Here is a 17,785-nt window from a genome sequence, read left to right on the forward strand (position 1 = left end):
AGGAGACTAGATCAAGGAGGAACTTGGGAAGAGGGACTTAGATATGCAAAATATATTTTTGGTATTGGATTTCTTCTAGGTACTTTAGGGAACTAACTTCATAAGATTTGGAATATATTCAGAAAAGAGCTTGTTAAAGATGTAGAAAAGCACGTGGTGTGGTTGCACAGGCCTTTAATCTTAGTACTAGGGAGCAGAAGCAGGCAGAACTCTAAGTTCAAGGCCAGCTTGGTCTACAGAGAGAGAAAGAGAGAAAAGGTGAGAGAGAGAGAGAGAGAGAGTTTTCTGGTACTGCCAGGGATATAAAAGAAACACTGTCAAAAAAATGTTCAAGAATAAGTTCCGTATTATACAGAGAAAAAAATTCTCATTTTATTTTAGTAAGATGTTAATAATTTTTTCTTCATTCTAATGAAATGACTTAGCTATAAAATAATCTGAAGGCACCGAAAATGTAAGAAAAGGTGCTTTACATCACTATTCCCCTTAAACTATAAGTTGAATTTTTATTAAATAAACCTATGTAAATACACTTTGAAGGCTTTTCTGTGATTAGCTAAAGGGCTTTTACATTGTGAATTAAGAATGGTGAATTTCAGGCCAATCTTGAAAGGTCATCACTAAGGTGTAGAAGCATATTAAGCATACAAAATCAAATATAAAATTTTGCACAATAAAGAGTGAGAACCTTTAATTGGTTTTCCTCTAATGTAAACACTTTCTTTTTGTTGAGTGAAGATTTTATGATTTGAACTAATTTTATGAGAAATACCACCTGCTTTCAGAAGATAAGAAACAGAGAAAGATGAGGAAAAACATATGCTAAGGAACAATGAACTGGGATAGAGTATTCTAGGTAATATATAGATCAATAAATTTGACCCGTCTGTTACTGGTAAGGTGGGGACTTCATTACGCATATTTATGTACTTAAAAATGTTTTCTTTTCTTCTTAAGTTGTATGGTTGCTCTGAAAACACTGGGTTTTGTGTTAAGATCTTTGCATATTTAATGATAATTTTGAAATATTATGTTATAATCAAAAGCCGTGCTTTGTACAAACTTTTTAAGCAACAAAAAAGAGAATTGTCCGCTTGAGTTTTATGAAGAAAGTTAGTATGTTAAACATGAATAAATTTTTCTGATATATGCCTTCTCTTCATATACCATGCTTATTGATGAATCCTTAGCACATAGGAATGAATAGTAACCATCTTAGTATAGTTTCAGGATTTTATAGTATATTTTTTGACACGTGCATTTCTATTAAAATGCTATCACTTTTCTAATTCTCTTAATTTAACTGAAGAGGTTTTCCATAACTTCTAGTCCGTTTTTAATTAATTTAACAGGTCTTTGGTGTTATTATTGAATTTTATCACAGTATCTTCTTAATGTTCTTTATTTTTAAGGTAAATAGGTAAATATATATATATATAACAAAAATATTTTATAAAAAAATTAAATTATTAGTGGAAAATCACTTAGTGATGGACAATTTTATAAACATTCTCTAAAGTATGAATATTCTACAATTTTAATTAGTATTAAAACATTATATATACCACAACCTTTATTAACCTTAGCATACACTGATCTAGTTAACATAACCACAAATTTTTATCTGTAAAATTTTTTTCTTAGTTTGTCAGTAATTAATCTTGACTTCTCTATCTGAGCTTTCTCATCATTATTCACAAAAAATCTATTGTTGTTTTATTGAGAATAGTAAGGAATGTTCATTGATATGTAGATACATAAGAATATGACAATATACGAAATGGTATTTCATTAAGCCCTAGGAAAACTAAACTATCATGGTTTCAGGAAAATAAACGTAACTAGAAAATATACCGAGTAAGGTAGCAAAGACTCAGAAAGGCAAATACCATGTGTTCTTCCTCATATAGATCATAGAATCTCCTTCTAATATACTTGTATTTATGTGAAGCTGTGGATGGTTTGAGTTTATTTAACTGATATAGGTCGCAGACATGAGAAAGTTGGGTTTTAAACAGTGTGCCATGGAAGATATTGAACATGTGGGATATGGATGTAGATGTAAGAATAATGAAGTGAGACTAGTATAAGTGGTGAGGGACATATGACAGGAAGGAATAAAGAACTGAAAAAGCGAGGATGAGGTTGAATGTCAACAAGAATAAAATAAGACAACCTGTTACTTTATAGGTTAGGTTAAAATAAATATTAAAATTTAAATCTAATACCATTATGTTTAATGCTATATACATCATGTTTGAGGAAAAGTGCCAGCAAGTGATATCAAAATGGAAATAATATATTTATCTTATTTGATCTTAGTCAAATTATCCATAATTATTTGGTAAAAACATCATTTGTCTGCCAAATTTATTGTAGCACTTAAAAAATTGCCTGTGATATAATCAAACTTTATGATAGTAGACAATTTTATTATTAGGTCAACTTTTAAAATCTGTGATTTGATCTATGTTTTAAGTTTTTTTTTACATAAATTTGTTCCTCCAGACATTCACACATATTAAATTATCATTTTCAAAGTTGAATACTAATATAAAAGTATGATCCAGCAGGGTTTTTGAAATTGCTCAATTATAAGTAATATTATCCGTAAACTACAGGACATTCTCCACTAAGCTCATAGAGACAAAGAAGATACACAAGAAGAATGCCCCAAGTGCATATGATTGAGTCTCATGTAGAATGGGCATAAAATTGTCTAGGAGGCCGATTGAGGGAAGGAACTAGATGGGAGATGGAAGGAAGAGGAGAATGGATCCTGTGTGGGAAGGGAGAGGAGATATGACCCGATAGTCAGGAGAAGGAAAGGATATCTTGAACTTTTAGAGATGAGGAGGTAGGGGAAATCTCCAGGAAGAGAAAGAGTCCAGGATAATGGAGGTACCCACGAATCAATGGGGTTTAACGAAGCTGTGACTTACATTGGTGATATGGAACATTAAGAGGCCAACTCCTGTAGCCCGGAAGGATACCAGTGGAGGGATAAAGACACAAATACAACTACAAAACTTTCTAGGCAAAATTTTTCAAGCCTAAAAGAAATTTAGAACCGTATTCTAGGGTCTATGTTCTCCTTTGCTTTATTGATGGCTGGTAATTTTTGTATAAAATAAGGATTTGGGACATTATCATTAGAAGTAGGTATACAATATTTATATTGTTATATTCATGCTTTAGCTGGGCCCACTTTGTTGCCAATATCATTACAAAAATATAAAATTATAATTAATAATTTTTATAATTATAATTTTATAATTATAATTATAAAATTAGAAAACAGAATTTTTGAGTACACATTCAGGAATATATATAAAGTCCTCTTTCAAAGAATGTACAATAAGAAAATGTAATACAATATTCATTCAATTTAACGTCTGGAGGGAAAATATTGGACTTTAGGAAACAGAGAAAACCTAGGAACTTGAATTGTATGTCACAGGAATGGACGTGGAAGTGAAATTATTATCCAGAATATTCTCCTCCACACCATGTTCCTAGATCTTTTTTACCCATGCCAAGCCCCTGACCAACATTCTCTATTCCGAACATGTAAGTACTAATGAAGCAAAGAGAAGTCTCTAGCTTTAAAGATATATAATATGTAAAGGTTTCCAGTATGTCACAGGAGACACTCTTGGAAAGGGCACCCTCAAATCTGGTCCATGGGAAAGTTCAGTGAGTCTTGGGTACGTATTGAGTGGGATTGCAGAAGTAGTAGCCTTTATCTGAGCCTTCCACACATGGGAATCAGGTGCTGCGATCTTCTTAGAATCATCTGGACTTCCCTGCTTGATATGGTTCCTGGAAGTCAGAACATTTATGTAATCAATTTCTTCAATACAAAAGCCAGTTGTTGGGAAGGGCACATTTGTTCTTCTCAGAGCTCGTGGCTTTTACTCTTTTTGCTCTGAAGAAAAAGGTTCAAAGAAACAAAGGAAAGAAAAGTATGGTCTCCTCAGCAGTGTAAACACCTCCATGCTTTGGATTCCTATTGTGTAATTTGTTTATAACACTGATATCTGGAGGAGAAGAGCTTCTAGTTGAGACTTCATCATCTCAGTCTTTCCACTTGTATTACTCTGAATACCATTCTCTGACAGTGACTCTTTAGATTTCTGAGTCAATAGGTTTGATTAGCTGGCAGATTTCTTTTCTTTCTTTCATTGTTTTTATTTTTTATAAAATTTTATTGCTTTTTTAACTGGATATTTCTACATTTGAATTTCAAATGTTATTTCCTTTCCCAGTTTCTTTTCCATAATTAGCCTATACAATTCTGCTCCCCTTCTTCTATAACACACCTTACTGCCCCCTGACATTGCCTTGAACTTGGAGTCAAACCCAATGACTTCTCCTTCCATTGGTGACCCCAAGGCCATCCTTTGCAACATATGCAGTTGGAGCCATAGTTCTTTCCATGTACAGTCTTTGAATATTGGTTTATTACCAGAAATCTCTGTTGCATTTGCATTGTTGTTCTTATGGTGTTGAAAGCACCTTTAGCTCTTTTAATCCTTTTTCAAACCCTACCAACAAGATGTCAATTTTCAGTTCACTGGCAGCATAGACTCCTTAGCTTCATCACTCTTATCTACATCTGGTTGCTGAATGTGTGTGTGTGTGCGTGTGTATGTGTGTGTGTGTGTGTGTGTGTGTGTGTGTGTGTGTGTTTCTGTGTCTGTAGAGCTAAACAATGAATTCTCAAATGAGGAATATCAACATCCTTTGCCATCAGGTAAATGGAAATAAAGAAAAAAAATCCTGAGTTTCCACAGCACACCAATCAGAATGACGAGGATATATTTGGTCCCTTGTACAGCTATGGTGTTTGGTGGATTTTTAACATGGATTCTGCACTACTAGGTTAAGATTTTAGAATCAACAAATGACAATGCCATATAGAATCCTTCCTATTCTTATGAACCTACTGAAGTAGAAGATTCACTGGACTTCAAGCCACTCCTCTCCCAGCCCATGTCATGAACTTTATGTTTGGACTGAATAAAGAAACATGGTAAAACATCCAAAACCCTCAAATCTGGCCATGGAAACACTGGAAGGTAGATATTAGAGAACTGCTATCTAATGCCACTGCAGAACCACATTATATAGTCTATGTTGTCCTTTCCTTTACTAATGTCAGGTAATTTTTGGATAAAATAAGGATTTAGGAGTTTATCATTTAAGTAGATACAGAATATTTACACTATTATATTCACTTTAGAACTGGGCCCTCTTTTTTCTAAAATCAGAGCAAAAAATGGAATAGGATAATAGAACATTGGAGTACACATTCAGCAATATATATAAAGTCCACTATCAAGGAATGTACAATAAGAAAATGTAATAAAATATTCACTCAATTAAAGGTCTGTAGGGAAAATATTGGCCTTTAGAAAAGAGAGATATCTGAGGAAATTGAACTATAGGCCAGAGGAATGGAACTGGGAATAAAATTATTATCCAGTAGAATCTCCTGCACTCCATATTCCTAGATCTTAGAGACCCAAGCCATGCCTCTGGCTAACTTTCCCCATTCAGAGCATGTGACCATTAGTGGAGCAGAGATAAGTCTCTACCTTAAGAGAGATGGAGTACATAAAGTTTTCCAGTGTGTCACAGGAGACATACCTGGAAAGGACACCTTCGAATCTGGTAAATGTAAGGAAAGCTGTTTAGCATGTAGGAGATGGCAGTTCTCAGTGACATCATAAATAGGACCTCCATGAAAAATCTGTTGTAACTAGGAGAGCCCTAGCTTCTTCTGTGATGTAACAATTACTGTCCTGACAGGAACTGCCTCTCACATATTCCCTCAGTAACTCTCCGGTTTGCTAATTGGCCACTAATTCAGAGTAAACAGCCATTTGGGAGTGAGAACAAAAAGGATAAAGAGATCAGAGATGGGGAAAAAGTAGCTGACCTTCTGTCTTTGTATGAAAAAAAAGGAAAAATAAGTGGTACTTTGAAAAGTTCAGGGAGCCCTTGGAAGGGTTGGAGTGATATCGCTGAAGAGATAGACTTGATCTGAGACTTACACATATGGGAATCAAGAGCTGGAAGCTTCACAGAAGCATCTGGACTTCCCTGTTCTTATGGTTCCTGGATGTCAAAGGTTTTATATCATTCATTTCCTAATTACAAAGCAAAATTTTGAGAGGGCACAGTTGTTTTTCTGAGATCTATGGCCTTTTTTTCTTTTTGCCCAGAAGAAAAAGGTCCTAAGGAAGGAGGTAAAGACAAGTATTGGGTCCTCAGGTCAGAGTAAACTCCTCCAAGCTTTGGATACCTATAGTGCATTTTGTGTCTGACACGGATATCTCGGAGAAAGAAGTGCTTCTAGTTGAGACTTCATCATCTTTGTCTTACTACAAGTATTACTCTGAATACCAATTTAGATTTCTGAGTAAATAACTGTGATTAGTTGGAAGTTTTCTTTACTTTTATTTCTTTCTTTTTTAAATTTTTTATCAATTTAAGTGATTTTAAACTGGATGAGTCTATATTTACGTTTAAAATATTATTTCCTTTCTCAGTTTCCTGCCCATTAAATCACAACCTGTTCACAATCCCTTCTTCTCTAACCATAATTCTGCCCTTTGACATTCCCTTAAACTGGGAGACAAACCAAGGTAGGACCAAGGGCTTCTCCTTCCATTGGTGCCAAAAAAGCAATCCTCTGCCACATATGCATTTGGAGCCATATTTCTGTCTATGTTCATTCTTTGAATATTGGTCTAGTACCAGAAAGCTCTGGGTCATTGAGAATGTTGTTCTTTTGTAGTTAAGAGCACCTTCAACAATTGTAATACTGTCTCAAAATCTACCAACAAGATGTCCGTTTTCAGTTCACTGGTTTGCCACTAACATTCACTTCTGTATTAGACATGCTCTAACTGTGTCTCTCAGGAAATATCTATATCCAGTTCCTGGTAGAATGCACTTCTTAGCTTCATAAATCTTATCTAGTTTTGGTGGCTGAACATATATATATATATATATATATATATATATATATATATATATATATATATATATATATATGTATGTGTGTGTGATATATGTATGATATATATATATATATATATATATATATATATATATAATGATATATATATATATATAATGATATATATGAATATACTTTTGGTGGCTCCAACAGTTATGAAGTTAGGGGGAATTTTAACTTGGATTCAGTGCAACTAGGTCAAGAATGTAGAATCCACAAATTGCATTGGCAAATAGATTCCCTCCTGTTCTTATGAAACTATTGAAGATGAGGTCTCCCTGGTCCTGAAGCCATTCTTGTCACTTCCTATCCTTCTCTATCTTATGTTTGGCCTCAAGAAAGAATCATGGTAAAACATCCAAAAACCTCAAATCTAGCCCTGAGACACTGGAACAGAAGAACCGAGATCAAAACGGACCTGAGAACCAAATTCTATACTACATGTGGTCTTATGCTTTACTTATATGTGGAAATGTTAGGATTTAATAGTAATTTGGTGTTTACCACTTGAAGTAGGTACACCCAATTTACAGTGTTATAATCACTCTAGAGCTGGGTGCCTTTGTTGCGAAAATCATTGAGAAAATAGAAGTGGAAAAAAGAATTTTCAGTACACATTCAGGAATATGTATAAAGTCACCTATCAAGGAATATACAATAAAAATTGAAATACACATGCATTCAATTAAAGGTCTGTAGGGAATAACTGGCCTTTGGGAAATAGAAAACGAAGAAAATTGAACTGTGTCACAGGAATGAACCTGAGAATGAAAATATTATCTAGAAGAATCTTCTACACTCCTGTTCCTAAATCTCATCGACCCATGCCAAGACCCTGAATAACTTTGTCCATTCAGAGCATGTAACCACTAATGAAGCAAAGAGAAGTCACTAGCTTTAGAGAGATGGAGTATGTAAACATTTCCACTGTGTCACAGAAGACATACCTGGAAAGGGCACCCTCAAATCTAGTCAATGTAAGGAAAGCTCTTTAGCAGATAGGCCATGGCAGGTCTTAGAGACATCATCATTAGTTCATTCATGAAAAATCTCTGGTATCCTTGAGAGCCAAAGCTTCTTCTGTGATGTCACAAGTTTTGCTGTGACTGCAACTGATCTTCAGATGTTCCTTCATTACCTCTAGGGTTTACTAATTGGCCTCTAATTCAGAGTAAACAGTTATTTGGGCGTGAGAAAAAAGAAGATGAAGAGATATGAGAAGGGGAATAAGCTGGCTTTCTGTCTTGTTTTTTTTTAAAAAAAAGAAAGGCATATGTGGTCCTTGGAAAGCTTAGTGAGTCCAAGGTAGGATTTGTGTGGGATCGCTAAAGAGATAGCCTTTTTTGAACCTTCCACATATGGGAATCATGAGCTGCAAGTCTCTTAGAAGCATCGGAACTTCCCTGTTCTTATGGTTCCTAAAATTCAAATAGTTTATATCATTCATTTCTTTATTACAAAACCCAAGTATGGTGAAGAGCACAATTGTTTTCCAGAGCTCATGACCTTTACTGTTTTTGTCAAGAAGAAAGGTACTAACGAAGAAGGGAAGTACAAATATTGTGTTGCTATCTCGAAGTAAACAACATGCTTTGGACACCAATAGTGATTTTTTTGTCTGCCACTAATATTAACGTGACAGAAGTGCTTCTAGTTGAGACTTCATCATCTCAGTCTTTCCACAAGTATTACTCTGCCACTTCACATTTACGAGTCAATATGTGTGATTACTTGACAGCTTTTACTTTCTTTTATATCTTTCTTTTTTATTTTTAGCAAATTTTATTGTTTTTTTAACTGGATGTTTCTATATTTAAATTTCAAATATTATTTCCTTTCTGAGTTTCCTGAGCATAAGATCCCTACACATTCCCATTTCCTTTTTCTCTAACTAGCCTTTCTCCCGCATGACATTCCCTTGAACTGAAAGATGTACAAGGGAGGACAAGTGCTTCTCTTTCCAATGTTGATCAAAAATTACATCCATTGCCACATATGAATTTGGAGCCATTCCTCAGTCCATGTACTTTCTTTGTGTATTCGTACAGTAAGAGAAAGCCCTGGTTCATTGGCATTGTTGTTCTTATGGTGTTGAAAGTACCTTAAGCTCTTCTAATCCTTTTTTTAAGTTTACCAAGAACAGGTCCGTTTTTAGTTCACTGGTTTTTTACTAGCATTCACTTCTGTATTTGACATGCTGTATCATTGTCTCTCAGGAAAAATCTTTTTCCGATTCCTGGCAGAATGCAATTCTTACCTTCACCTATCTTATCTAGTTAGGTTGGCTGATATATATATATATATATATATATATATATATATATATATGATTTTGGTGGCTCCTACACCTATGTGGTTAAGGGGAAAGTTAACATGGGTTCTGCCCAACTATGTCAAGAATCTAGAATTCACAAATGACAGTTTCAAATAGTCCTCTTGTGTTTACCTATTGAAGTAGATAATTTACTGTTCCTCAAGCCATGTTTCTCCCTTCACATCATCCAATATCTTAGGATTGGCCTGAAGAAAGAATCATGGTGAAACATCCTAAACCCTCAAGTCTGCCCATGGGAAAACTGGAAGCTATGTAGTCTAGTACTGATATCAAATGGGAGTAGAGAACTGAATTCAACAGTGAAAAATGTCCTTTGCTTTCCTGATGTCTGGAAATTTTTTGATAAAATAAGGATTTGGGAGTTTATCATTTGTAGTAGGTTCACAGTATTTACACTTTTATAATCACTCTATAGCTGGAGTCACTTGTGACCAAATTCATTGAAGAAAATGGAATTGGCCAACAAAATTTTTGAGTACACATTGAAGAATATTTACAAAGTCCCTTATCAAACAATATACAGTAAGAAATGAAATACAATATTCATTCTATTCAAGGTCTGTAGGTAAATGCTGACCTTTGAGAAACGGAGAAACCCTCAAATATTGAACTGTATGTCACAAGAATGAACCTATGATATATAGAATAAAAATATTATCTAGAAGAATCTCCTACACTCCATTTTCCTAAAACTTTTTTACCCATGCCATGCCCCTTAATAACTTTCTGCATTCAGAACATGTAACCACTAGTGAAGCAGAGAGAAGTCTCTCCTTTAGATAGATGGAGTACATAAAGGTTTCCTCCGTGTCAAAGGAGACACACGAGGAAAGGGCACCCTCGAATCTTGTCAATGTAAAGAAAGATGTTCAGGATGTAGGACATGGCATTTCTCAGTGACATGACCATTAGGCCCTCCCTGAAAACTCTCTTGTAACCTGGAGAGCCCTGGCTTATTCTGTGATGTCATAACTGTTGCCATGACTGCAACTGTCTCTCAGATATCCTTCAGTACCTCTAGGGTTTACTAATTGGCCTCTAATTCAGAGAAAATTGGAGAGTGATAACAAAGTGGATGATGAGATAGGATGGGGGGAAGGAAGCGCCTTCTGTCTTGGTATAAAAAACAAGGAAGAAATATGTGGTCCTTTGGAAAGCTCAGTGAGTCCTTGGTAGGAATTGAGTGGGGTCTCTGAAGAGATAGCCTTGATGTGAGCCTTCCACATAAGGGAAATAGGAGTTGGGAGACTGTCAGAAGCTTCTGGACTTCCCCGATTTTATGGTTGCTGGATGTCAGAGGGTTTATATCATTTATTTCTTTATTCCAAAACCAAGTGTTATGAAGGACACAGTTGATTTCCTGAGAGCTCATGACTGTACTGTTTTTGTCAAGAAGAAAAGGTCCTAAGGAAGAAGGGAAAAACAAGTATTGTGTCCCTAACTCAAGTTAAACTCCTCAATGCTTTGGAAACCTATAGGGCACTTTGTGTCTGACACTGATATCTGGGAGAGAGAACTGCTTCTAGTTGAGACTTCATCATCTCAGTCTTTATACTAGTATTAACCTGACTACCACTTCAGATTTCTGAGTCAATATGTGAGATTGCTTGGCAGCTTTCTTTTCTTTTATATCATTCATTTTTTTTATATTTTAACAATTTTTTCTTCTTTAAGTAGATGTTTCTACATATACATTTAAAATATTTCCTTTCTCCATTTCCTTTCCATAAGATCCCTACCAATTCCATTACCTTCTTCTCTAACCAGCCTTTCTGCCGCATGAAATTCCCTTTAACTGTCAGACAAACTGTGGAGGACAAGGCCTCTCTTTCCAATGTTGCCCAAAAAGGCCATCTCAGCCACATGTGCATTTGGAGCCATAGGTCAGTCCATGTACTTTTTTTGTATGTTGGGCTAGTACGAGAAAGCTCTGGTCATTGGTATTGTTGTTAGTATGGGTTTGAAAACACCCTCAGCTCCTCTATCTTTATTCAAAATTTACCAAAAAGAGGTCCATATTCAGTTCACTGGCTTACTACAAGCATTAACTTATGTATTTGACATGCTATATCTGTGTCTTTCAAGAAATATTTATATCTGGTTCTTGGAAGAATGCACTTCTTACTTTCGTCAATCATATCTAGTTTTTTTGACTGATGTGTGTATATATATATATATATATATATATATATATATATATATATATATTTGATGGCTCCAACACCTAAGTGTTTAAGTGGAATGTTAACATGGATTCTGCCCACCTATGTCAAGAACATAGAATTCACAAATGACCATTTCAAAAATACTCCTTCCTGTTTTTATAAACCTATTTAAGTAAATGTTTAACTGTTCCTCAAGCCATTCTTCTCCCTGCCCATCATCTGGTATCTTATGTTTTGCCTTAAGATAGAATCATGTTAAAACATCCTAAAACCTCAAGTCTGGCCATAGGAATTCTGGAAGCTCAATAGTGTAGTACTGATATCAAATGGGACAAGAAACCAAATTCATAAGTCCATGTTGTCCTTTGCTTTCCTGATGTCTGGTAATTTTTTTTATAAAATAAGGATTTGGGAATTCATCATTTGAAATAGGTACACCATATTTACAATGTTATACTCACTCATTACCTGGGTCCCCTTTGTGACCAAAATCATTGCAGAGAATGGAATTTGAAAACAATATTTTTGAGTACACATGGAGGAATATTTACAAAGTCCCTTATCATGCCCAACCTCGACTAACAAGGAAGACATGACCAATGAAGATCTTCTTCAAGCAGTTTTACTCAGGAACCTTGATACAATTTTCAGACACTAGGGAACCCCCGGAGCACACTTAAATAGCTAGTGCTGGCCAATCCCAGCAAGCAACGTGGGCCATGCCGGTAGGCTGTCACTATGCAGAAGCTAGCAGACCAGGCAGGGATAGACAAATAAGAACCTGCTTACTACAAGGAGAGCGCACCATTGGGAGGGTGGAAGGTGGAAACCAGTGCCATGTTTGAGGCGGACCAAACACCGCTGCCTATAGTTCCCCCTTTTATTTAATTAACCAAGCAGGCAAAGGAACCACTGAGCATGGTGACCCCCCCCCCCAAACACGTGTCTTAGGATCATCTCTTCATTAAACCAGTCTTAGGACAACTCATCGTCCACAAGTTTCCATGCCATAGATAGAAGGTAGGTTGCCCATCACTGTGCACAGTCACTCACACATACTCGGGCGTGAGGTACAACAAGGTCTTCTGAATGACCCTTAGACAGGCTTGAGGGGACTGTCCTGCTTCAATGGCTGCAAACTGTGTGCCACCTCTGAACAAACCTCATTCTAAAATAGAAACCACAGGCACACTAGGGAGACCAGCAGCAAGAGTCCAGCTAGGGTTTCCATACCCACCCATACCCTCAGATGATTCATAGCATTAACAATCCAAGATGACAATCTTGTAGCCAGTCTAGCATCTGCACGTGTGGAGTTCATCTTCAGGATGGCTACATGTAGCTGATCCATTTAGGAGTCGAATTCTCCTGCCCAATTGCCTTGAAGATAACGTGACAACTGTTTAACCAAATTAGAGAAGTGGGCTTAAAAGTCATGACGTATCGGCATGAGTCTTGGGAACACCCCCACCAGGGCTCTGTTTGAACCAGCATTTGGGTCACACCGAGGAGTGTCAGCAACAGCAGGATCATCATTCTTGTAGCACCTCTTGGTCAATCTTTCAGGGACCTACAAAGGATCTTGCAGATCCGGAGGAAACACACAAACAGACCCTCTTGCCCATGCCAACATGGGATCTGGTCCATGCTATAAGCCAGTGATCACATCTTTCCCTTTCACATAACTTTCAATGTGCCCGCCCGACACTGATGTCGGTCAGCAGCAGAAAGGCCATCATCATTCAAAATTAAAAAAAAAAAATTAAGAATAAAAGGGGCTAAGGATATCTGTTCCTTGCGGCTTCTACCATGGCCTATTCCCCTTTTTTGTTTAATTATGCATTCCTTCAAGGTACGATGTGCTTGCTCAACAACACATTGATGTTGGGGATTATAAGGCAGGTCATGGCACATTCATCTGTTTATAAAAGGATTTGAAAGATTTGGCAGTTTATGCTGGGCCACGATCAGTTTTTAAGTGTTGAGGGTTTCCCCAAGCAGCCCAGGCTTAGAGGCAGTGTCCAACAACATTGGGTCCATTTTCTCCACTCGTAGGGGTAGCATGAATGACACCTCAACAAGTATCCACAGAAACATGAATGTATTTTAGGCTCCCAAATCCAGATATGTGAGTTACATCCATTTGCCAAACCTTTAGGGGCAAAAGTCCTCTAGGATTAACCCCTACACTATGGGGATGGTGAAAAGTGATACACTGTTGACATCCTAAAACTATCTGTCAAGCATCTGCTCAAGACAAGTGAAACTTCTGCTCTAAGGTCTTAGTAAGCACATTAAATTGTTTATGAAACTGTTGGGCTTCATCCAATGATGAGCTTAGGAATATGAACTCCATTCGGGTACATCTATCCACAAGATCATTTCACTCACTGAGAGGAGCAGGCAAACCTTTATGTGCTCTAATATTTTGGACAAAAAACTTGTGACCTCTTTCTCAGATCAATTTCTGAAGTTCCTTCAGCAGCTGGCATACCGTGCTGCTAATTTTAATAGGGCCAGCCACTTCTAATATCTTAACTGCATTAACATATATGACGAATCAGAGAGAAAATTAAAGCAAAGGAACAATTTTGTACACTTCCTGCACAATCTTGAATTCAATTATTTGTGGAGAGCCGGGTTGATATTGGCACAAAATTGTCTCTTGATGGTTAATCACATAAGCTCCACAGCCATTTTTGGATCCATCTGTAAAAATGTTTGGCGCCCCCTATATAGGAACACTGAAAGATCACGGGATGTTCTTTAAAGAAGGATAGCAAAGAGTGCTTTGGATAATGATTATCTATCTCTCCATGGAATCCACAGCATGATATAGCCCAATCATCCACAGTGCCACACAAGATCTTCATCTGCTGACCTGTATAGGGCACAATGATTGAGGTTGGGGAAACAACAAATTATTGTACGCACTGTTGGATCGCATTCAGGGCTAATCATGCAACTGCTGTATGGTAATACTCTACTGATCTAGCTGGAGAAGCCTTGGGATAAACCCAAAGCAGAGGACCATCTTGCCACAACAATATTGTGTGCTGCCTGTGGGTGGCTAGAATGCATAGCACCCTCCTTCCATCGATGTAAAATTGTGCCTTGTAATCCTTTTTCAACCTTCTCTAAAGCTTCCTTTGCGTCATCAGTCAATTGTCTTGGAGATTACAAGGCCGAATCCACAACTAAAGTATTATACAATGGTTTTAATTCATTATTTGGTAATTTTAAATGACATCTGACCCAATTAATATCTCCGAGTAATTTTTCAAAATCATTAAGAGTCTTAAGATTATCTTTCCTCAATTCAACCTTCTGGGGGATAAAGGTATAAGGACTTAGTTTTGTTCTTAAATAATTTACAAAATTGCCCTTTTGTACCTTTTCTGGGGCAGTAATCAAATCCCCTACCTTCTAGCAATTTAACTAAATTTCCATATACTAAACCTAAAATCTCTTCATACTTTGCAGTTAAAAGTATATCATCTGTAAAATTGGGTGCAGGAAACTTCTGTCTTATTGGGGCAATGGCATTGCCCACAAAAAGTTGACACACAGAAGGGCTATTGGCCATACCCTGTGGTAAAACTACCCATTGTAGTCGTTGATCAAGTTCTTCATGATTGCATGATGGAACAGTAAAAGCAAATCTTTCACTATCTCTTGGACAAAGAGGTATGGAGAAAAAGCAATCTTTTATATCAATCACTACAACAGGCCAACAGTCTGGCAGAGAGGATAAAAGAGGAAGCCCGAGTTGCACTGGGGCCCATGATTTGCATCTGTTCATTAATAACTCGTAAATCATGCAACAGTCTCCATTTCCCTGACTTCTTTTTAAACACAAAAATTGGGGTATTCCAAGGTAATACTGATGGTTTTATAAGCTTGGCACCCAGCTTTAGTTGTAGCAAACTTCTCAGAAGAAAGCAGCCACTGAGGAACCCAAACCGGCTCCTCTGTTTTCCAGGTAATGGGAACCCTTCTTCAGTGGCCCCATGGAAAAACCCAGGACCTGATTCCTTTCCCTCTGTTGGGCAGTTATAGGGTTAGTCGTACCCTGCAGGTGTTTCCCTATTCCAATACCAGGAAAATAGCCAATATGTTTCATAATCTTTAGTGAAGTTTCAGAATACTCAGTGGTCAATTTGAAACCCATATCTTTCAGCAAATATCTCCCCCAAAGGGAAATGGGCAAATCCAACCCATAGGGTTGCATAACTCCTGAATGCCCTTCCTGATCTTTCCAACTCAGTTGTCTTGCCCTCATATCAGGAGCTTTTGTCTAATGGAGACCTTGTAATGTTTGAGATGAGGCCTGTACTGGTCTTCCAGAGGGCCAATCTTTCTTAGCTATTATACTTCTATCGGCCCCTTTATCCAACACTCCTAGGATCCTTTTACCATCTACCCTTAGCTCCATTACTGGTCGTTGGTTTAAACCCAAGGCTAAAAATGTAAGGTCGGGGACTGTGGAACGGAAACCATTCTCTCCTCTCCCTCTAGAGTGGGCTACAAATCTTTCATGAAGTCTAGGCAAAAGTAATATTTGGGGTATTCTGTCCCCAGGGGAAATGGTAGCAATACCTTTCAGTGATTCTACCATGATCTTGACTACCCCAGTATAATCTGGGTAAATAACTCCTGGATGGACATGTAGTCCTTTTAAATATGTAGATGATCTCCCTATAAGTAACCCTACTGGCCCAGGTTCAAGGGGTCCTTTAAAATCAGATTTTATCAACTAGACCCCCATTCAAGGTGTTAGTACAGGTCTGCTGGTGGAGCAGAGGTCCAGTCCTGTGGAGCACTTAGTGGCTCACCTTGTCCTCTTGGATGGCGAAGGGACGGCCATATCTCGTGACTCTGTTATACGTCCTGATTCTCCACTGGCCCACATATTTGTAGGTCCTGGTGTCCTGGAACCGGCTGTCCATTTTTTGGACCTGCTACACCAAAACCCGAGCTAAGAGGCTGCCCATTGATGTCTTTTACCGAGTGGCACTCATGAGCCCAATGGTTCCCCTTTTTGGACTTGTGGCACAGACCTTGTTGCCTTGGGCGTTGGCCAATTCCTGTACTGAATAGACTTCTCCTTTCTCAACATTGCATTTTTAGGTGCACCTGTTGATCACACTTAACACACACTCCTGAACTTCCTCCTTTTCTCTGCGTCTTCTGCATAACAGCATCCACAAGTCCAGCATTAGACAAAGGTCCCCCTATTTCTCTACACACCTTCATCCAAGCTTCAAGTCCCTTATTCTTGTAAGGAATGATAGCAGCTCGACATTCCTTTGTGCACTGTTCATAGGCCAACTGTTTAATCAACGCCATAGCCATATCGGGGTCGCCAAAGACTCTCCCCGCTGCTTCCACTAATCAGGCTACAAAGTCAGAGAATGGCTCCATAGGTCGTTGAAGGATCTTGATTAGGTTTCCACTCACTTCTCCCTTATTAGGTAAGGATTTCCATGCCTTTGTTGTAACTTCTTAATCTGCTGGTAAACCTGTCCTGGATACCCTGTCTGAGTATTGGCAAAGTGTCCCTGACCCAGCAGCATATCTCTATCCCAGACAGACTGGCTGCCCCTCGCCCTGCTGCCAAGTTAGAGTCAGCGTGTTCATTGGGAAACTCAATAAGACAAGTTCTCCAATACAAATACTGTCGCAGTCTAAGACAGGCCCTCGTAAGTTTAATCCAATCACTAGGAGTCATGCAAAATCTGTGTCAGACTTCAACCTAAGCTATGGTAAATGAGGCCATAATGCCATAAGTGTTACTGATTCCTTCAGGGACTTGATCACCTTAAAGTATAAAGGCTCATGATACCTTTGTTGATTAGCATCCACATAAACAGGATAGGCCAGATTCACTTCTGTGCGGACTGGCTCCCACACTTCTGGGCAGAATGGACTACCTGTTTGTTGCGTGCCCAATGTCTCGCAAGAAGAAGCCGTGGCAACAGCATTCCTCTGCGAACAAGCCTTTATTGTACAGCTCTCTTGAACAGGGACAGTGGGACCTCAAGCAGCAAGAGTGCTCACCTTATATAGACAGCAGCAGAGGCTATGCTAATTGTCCTTCAGGGATTGGTGGAGCATGAATTACCTCATTAGCATTGTGCTGCTCCCTCATTAGCATATTACTAGCCAATTGATGCCGGGTGAAAACCCTGCACATGTACAGTGCCGTTGTTAACCACAGGAGGACCCCCTGCACCTGAAACTTTATTTTCTCCC

General features: G+C 37.9%; 2 long non-coding RNA genes across 3 annotated transcripts in view; one reads left to right on the forward strand and one right to left on the reverse strand.

Moving 5' to 3' along the window:
- LOC134484680 (uncharacterized) overlaps positions 1-8,100 on the reverse strand; it is a 57,230-nt gene extending 49,130 nt beyond the window's left edge. Inside the window, exon 1 of one of the 2 annotated variants that reach the window (XR_010062319.1) lies at positions 7,978-8,100. This is a non-coding gene — a long non-coding RNA (uncharacterized LOC134484680). Of the gene's footprint in view, positions 1-5,652; positions 5,726-7,977 lie in introns of those variants that run through there. The other variant, XR_010062321.1, reaches the window with a different exon arrangement.
- Positions 5,658-6,447, forward strand: LOC134484681 (uncharacterized). Its single transcript, XR_010062325.1, has 2 exons — positions 5,658-6,136; positions 6,231-6,447. It is a non-coding gene; the product is annotated as an uncharacterized LOC134484681 (long non-coding RNA).
- Positions 8,101-17,785: the final 9,685 nt, after the last annotated feature.

Source organism: Rattus norvegicus, assembly GCF_036323735.1.
Source record: "Rattus norvegicus strain BN/NHsdMcwi chromosome Y unlocalized genomic scaffold, GRCr8 chrY_unlocalized_3, whole genome shotgun sequence".
Classification (NCBI taxonomy): Eukaryota; Metazoa; Chordata; class Mammalia; order Rodentia; family Muridae; genus Rattus; species Rattus norvegicus.